Below are 7,162 nucleotides of genomic sequence, written 5' to 3' on the forward strand. Positions count from 1 at the left end.
TTATCTTGATGAAATCTGGGTTGGGATTTTATTTGGGTCATCTAGGGTCAAAAACTAGGTCACGAGGTCAAATAATAGAAAAACCTTGTGTAGACATTAGAGATCGCAGTTTTCATCCAACCTTTATGAAATTTGGTCAGAATTCTTGATGAAATCTGCGTGGGATTGTATTTGGGTCATCTGGGGTAAAAATCTAAGTCAAATAAATAGAAAAACCTTGTGTTGACAATAGAGGTCACAGTTTTCATCCAATATTATATGAACTGTGGTCAGAATGTTTATCTTGATGAAATCTGGATTGGGATTGTATTTGGGTCATCTAGAGTCAGGAACTAGGTCACTAGGTCAAATCATAGAAAAACATTGTGTAGACAATAGAGGTCATAGTTTTCATCTGATCTTAATGAGTCAGGTGAGCGATTCAGGGCCATCATGGCCCTCTTGTTTTTAAACATCATCTAATAAATTACCCCACCGCACATTATACCCCCCTCTCACCCCCACACCCCCCTACCCCCCCCACCCCCCTACCCTCCCAACCCCCCTACCCCCCACCCCCATTTTTTTTAAACATCTAATAAATAACCCCACCCCACATAATACCCCCCTCTCACTCCCCCTACCCCCCCCTACCCCCCTACCCCCACCCCCAATTTTTTTTTTAAACATCTAATAAGTTACCACACCCCACATTATACCCCCCTCTCACTCCCCCCTACCCCCCACCCCCACCCCCCACCCCCCACCATTTTTATGCCCCCCTTTGAAGAAGAGGGGGTATATTGCTTTGCACATGTCGGTCGGTCGGTCTGTCAGTCGGTCTGTCGGTCGGTCTGTCGGTCGGTCCGTCCACCAGGTGGTTTCCGGATGATAACTCAAGAACGCTTGGGGCTAGGATCATGAAACTTCATAGGTACATTGATCATGACTTGCAGATGACCCCTATTGATTTTGTGGTCACTAGGTCAAAGGTCAAGGTCACAGTGACCCGAAATAGTAAAATGGTTTCCGGATGATAACTCAAGAACGCATAGGCCTAGGATCATGAAACGTCATGGGTAGCTTGATCATGACTTGCAGATGACCCCTATTGATTTTGAGGTCACTAGGTCAAAGGTCAAGGTCACGGTGACCCGAAATAGTAAAATGGTTTTTGGATGATAACTCAAGAACGCATACGCCTAGGATCATGAAACTTCATATGTAGATTGATCATGACTCACAGATGACCCCTATTGATTTTGAGGTCACAAGGTCAAAGGTCAAGGTCACGGTGACCCAAAATAGTAAAATGATTTTCGGATGATAACTCAAGAACGCTTTTGCCTAGGATAATGACACTTCATTACATGTACATTGATCGTGACTCACAGATGACCCCTATTGATTTTCAGGTCACTAGGTCAAAGGTCAAGGTCACAGTGACAAAAATCGTATTCACACAATGGCTGCCACTACAACGGACAGCCCATATGAGGGGCATGCATGTTTTACAAACAGCCCTTGTTTTTTTAAACATTAATAAATTACCCCACCCCACATTATTACATCCTCTCGACCCCCACCCCCCACCCCCCACCCCCCCTAATTTTTGTTTAACATCTTATAAATTACCACACCCCACATTATACCCCCCTTCTCACCCCCCACCCCCCCCTATCCCCCCCTACCCCAACCCCCACCCACCCAATTTTTTTTAACATCTAATAAATTACCACACCCCACATTATACCCCCCTCTCACTCCCCCCCTACCCCCCCACCCCCACCCCCCAATTTTGTTTTAACATCTAATAAATTACCCCACCCCACATTATTACCCTCCCACCCCCTCTCACCCCCAGCCCCCCTACCCCCCACCCCCATTTTATTTACAAACATCTTATAAATTACCATACCCCACATTATACCCCCTCTAACCCCCCAACCCCCCTACCCCCCCACCCCCAATTTTTTTTAAAAACATCTAATAAATTACCACACCCCCACATTATAACCCCTCTCACCTCCCCCCCCCTTACCCCCCCCCCCCCAATTTGTTTAAAACATCTTATAAATTACCACACCCCACATTAAACCACCCTCTCGACCCCCAACCCCCCCACCCCCCCCAATTTTTTTTTTAAACATCTAACAAATTACCACACCCCACATTATACCCCCCTCTCACTCCCCCTACCCCCCCTACCCCCCCACCCCCACCACCCCCAATTTTTTTTTAAACATCTTATAAAATTTACCATACTCCACATTATAACCCCCCCTCATCCCCACCCCTCCCCCGCCCCCCCATCCCCACCCCTCCCCCAAATTTTTTTAAACATCTATAAAATTACCACAACACCCCACATTATAACCTCCCCTCTCCGCCCCACCACCCCCCTACCACCCCGACCCCACATTTTTTTTTTACATCTGAATAAATTACCACAACCCCACATTAGTACCCCCCTCTCACCCCCCCTACCCCCCCATCTCCCCCCCCCCCAAAAAAAAAAAAATTATTATTTTTTAAACATCTAATAAATTAACCCCACCCCACATTATAACCCCCCCCCCCCCCCCCCTCTCAACCCCCCCCCCCGCTACCCCTCCCCCCCCGCCCGCACCCCCACCCCCCCAAAAGAAAATAAATATTTTTTTAACATTTAATAAATTACCACACCGAACATTATACCCCCCTCTCACTTCCCCCTACCCATCCCCAGCCCCCCCCCCCCCCCCAATTTTATTTTTTTTAAAACATCTTAGAAATTACCACACCCCACATTATACCCCCCTCTCACTCCCCCCTTGATCATGACTGGAAGATGACCCCTATTGATTTTCAGGTCACTAGGTCAAAGGTCTCAGTCTCAGTGACTCGAAATAGTACAATGGTTTCCGGATGATAACTTACATTAGGTCAAAGGTCAAGGTCACAGTGACAAAAAACGTATTCACACAATGGCTGCCACTACAACTGACAGCCCATATGGGGGGCATGCATGTTTTACAAACAGCCCTTGTTTCCATATATTTTATTCTCTACAGCATAAATCCACCACTATATAACTAATTGATCCTTGAAATATTAATAGATGACACAAGTGCCATGTTTTACAAATATTATTCTACTCTTAAAAACAAATGATGTCATACAAGCAAACACATTTCGGCAGGGATTTGGCCCTACTGTGACAAGCTCTTGTTTAATTTTGAGTGGACACAGATAATTGACCTTTCGACAGCGAGAGTGAAGCCACGCCCCCCGATTTCAAGGGAGGTCACTCCGCCGAAGTCCGTCATAAAACTGGCTACGCGAATCGGTACGTTGGAAGATATTCACAAAGATTTCGGTCCAAATTACATGAAATGTTTCTATTGCTATCATGTTTTATTTAAAATGTGTTAAATGTAATGTATCAAATAGGTGTTTAGCTCCCCTCAAAGATATAGTACCAGAAAGGCCGTTTACCAAAAAGGCTTCCCAAAAAGTCCGCATCAGTGAACCAAAAACGCCTCATGGTATACCAGAAAGGCCATACAATATTTTTATTATCATTGAATAGTTATGCTGAATATAATTATCATATCTATGAAATAGTCATAACTTTTTTATAAGTCTACTTAAAAGTCGTTAATCTATAGTCAAAGTCGGCCAATTATCGCAAATTATCACATACAGTATGCATTGTCGTTTGTCACAATACTTTTCATTGAGTAATAGATGTTTCAGTTTTTTAATTAAAAGCCGTTAATTTTGCAACCGATGGCAATATTGCAAATGTGGCAAAGGTAAGTAAATTTATTATATAAGAAGACAAAGAACGTTATATTGAAATCCGATATAACACATATCTATAATGCGTTTGGTCAAAATGACCCATGAGCATTGTTATAATCGTGTAACATAGTCAATGTCGTCAAAAAAGTAACATACACAATATATTTTTAATTTCCTCTTAAACTATTTTTTGCAATGTTTAAAATATAAGAAGTTGAAAGAATTTTCATGTACAAAAAAAAACTCGCTAATCAGACTGGCTATCAAAGTGTCAAGGGTCATTCACAGTTTGCGGCATCTGTTTTGATAACGGATTAGTAGAAAGCCCACATATGGTGTAAAATGACATTTATTGGCAACTATTGATAATTACATGCGCATTTTAAAATAGTTTCTTAACTTTTAACGATATACAACTAGCTACATTAAATTCGGAAGATTTAAACCGAAAGAAATAAAAATGCTCTATTTTATGTGATATTATTAAAAATTATAACTGATTGTCTTTATTATTACGCATTTCATTAGCATTAATAATCTAGTTAGCAAAGTTTAGAATATTTTTTTATTAGCCGACTGCATTAGAATGTCAAATTTATTTAACGTTAGCCACCTTTGAAAATATGGTTTTAAATGTTCCTTTCTAATTTCTCTATATAGAGGAAAAACAAGTAAAAAGTGATACTCGTTTTCTATAGCGTGTCCGGTGCAAAACTTACATATTCTATTTTCGCGTAGTATCTTATTATGACGACCTTAGAACAAACGTCGAGGTGTTTTGCTTTCGGGCGATAGCTTAATATGTTGAGATTAAGCTGTTCGTTGAGACGACTACAAAGACGAATCCAACGTTTGCATTTTTTAAGATTAGTACCCGGTTAATGGAACGGAAAAAACGTAGTTCCATCTTTTAACCGTTCTGGATACATTGTGTCTGAATAACAAGTGCCATAACAGCACCTTTTAACCATTTCTTTGTTTAAAACACAACATTACGTATAAGCTTATGTGACGAACAACGGCGAGTTTGACGGACAAAATGGCGGATAGAAACGGGCCTAATCTATGCAGTAATCTGATTGGTTAATAAGCCTGTCAATCAATCGGCTGTCGAAAGGTCAATTATCTTTATTTCGTGATGTAATAACAGCACTTCAGACCCAAACATTTTGAAAATTGAACATGTTGTGTTCCTTTTTGTGGAGAAAGAGCCTATTTCTCCCAGAGATGTCTCTTTAAGTATAATATTACATTTAATTCTGATGCAGATTCATAGATTACCCCAGCTAACCTTCTGTATGCATCAAAATGAAACTGATTTCCCTCAAGTTTGGTTTGATTAATTTATAGATGCAAAAACGGTCTGCAAGGGGTCTCGTCGACTATGTTAATATGGTGGCCACTATTAATTTGGCCTTAGTGATCAAACCATTTATTTGCATAATTGTCCCTATGTCAAGTTTTTACCAAAGAACTGCTTAGATTTTTTTTAAATTACTCAATTTGATACATGCAGGATATATTATGCTGTTCAATTGTTCCAAGAGTATGAATCAATTGAGAGGCTTGTGTTAAAGAGTGATAATGCTCTCCGAACAATTTTATACCATTATAATCCTTTTGTTATTTACCAAAAAAGCCCTCAAAAATAAATTAACTTATATTTAAAACAAAATTACAATAATAACTGCAATGGTAAGTCTTTTTTATTAGCTCACCTGATTGCTCAGGTGAGCTTTTGTGACCGGTCTTTGTCCGTCGTATGTCCGTCCGTCCGTTAACATTTGCTCGTAAACACTCTAGAGGCCACATTTCTTGTCCCATCTTCATGAAACTTGGTCAGAAGCTTTGTCCCAATGAAATCTCGGCCGAGTTCAAAACTGGATTGTGCTGGGTCAAAAAAAAAAGAAAAACCTTGTAAACACTGTAGAAGTCACATTTCATGCCCAATCTTCATGTAACTTTGTCAAAATGTTTGTCTTAATGATATCTTGGTTGAGTTCAAAAGTGGTTCAGATCCGTTGAAAAACATGGCCGCCAGTGGGCGGGGCAGTTTTCCTTATTTGGCTATAGAGAAACCTTGTAAACACTAGAAGTCACAATTTTTGCCCAATCATCATGAAAGTTGGTCAAAACATTGGTTCAATTGATGTCTCGGATGAGTTCGAAAATGGTCGAGATCGGCGAAAAAACATGGCCGCCAGTGGGCGGGGCATTTTTCTCTATATGTATATAGTGGCAGTTTTCCCTATTTGGCTATAGAGAAACCTTGTAAATACTCTAGTAGTCACAATTTTCGCCCAATCATCATGAAAGTTGGTCAAAACATTGGTTTTATTGATATCTCGGACGAGTTTGAAAATGGTTGGGATTGGTGAAAAAACATGGGTGCCAGTGGGCGGGGCATTTTTCTCTATATGTATATAGTGAAAACATGTGAACACAGTAGAAGTCACATTTTTGGCCCAATTTTCATGAAATTTGCTCAGAACATTTGTTTCCTTGATACGAGAGTTGAGTTCAAAAATGGTTCCGGTCAGTTGAATAACATGGCTGCTGGGAGGGGGGCAGTTTTCTAATTATGCCCCCCCCCCTTTCGAAGAAGAGGGGGTATATTGTTTTGCTCATGTCGGTCCGTCCGTCCACCAGATGGTTTCCGGATGATAACTCAAGAGCGCTTATGCCAAGGATCATGAAACTTCATAGGTACATTGATCATGACTCGCAGATGACTCCTATTGATTTTTAGGTCACTAGGTCAAAGGTCAAGGTCACGATGACCTGAAATAGTAAAATGGTTTCCGGATGATAACTCAAGAGCGCTTATGCCTAGGATCATGAAACTTCATAGATACATTGATCATGACTTGCAGATGACCCCTATTGATTTTCAGGTCACTAGGTCAAAGGTCAAGGTAACGGTGACCCAAAGCAGTAAAATGGTTTCTGGATGATAACTCAAAAACGCTTATGCCTAGGATCATGAAACTACATAGATACATTGATCATGACTCGTAGATAACCCCTATTGATTTTCAGGTCACTAGGTCAAGGTCAAGGTCGCGATGACCTGAAATAGTAAAATGGTTTCCGGATGATAACTCAAGAACGCTTATGCCTAGGATCATGAAACTTCATAGCTACATTGATCACGACTAGCAGATAACCCCTATTGATTTTCAGGTCACTAGATCAAAGGTCAAGGTCACGATGACCCGAAATAGTAAAATGGTTTCCGGATGATAACTCAAGAACACTGATGCCTAGGATCATGAAACTTCATAGATACATTGATCATGACTTGCAGATGACCCCTATTGATTTTCAGGTCACAAGGTCAAGGTCACGGTGACCCAAAGCAGTAAAATGGTTTCCGGATGATAACTCAAGAACGCTT

This window comes from Dreissena polymorpha, chromosome 5 (genome assembly GCF_020536995.1).
Source record: "Dreissena polymorpha isolate Duluth1 chromosome 5, UMN_Dpol_1.0, whole genome shotgun sequence".
Taxonomy (NCBI): Eukaryota; Metazoa; Mollusca; class Bivalvia; order Myida; family Dreissenidae; genus Dreissena; species Dreissena polymorpha.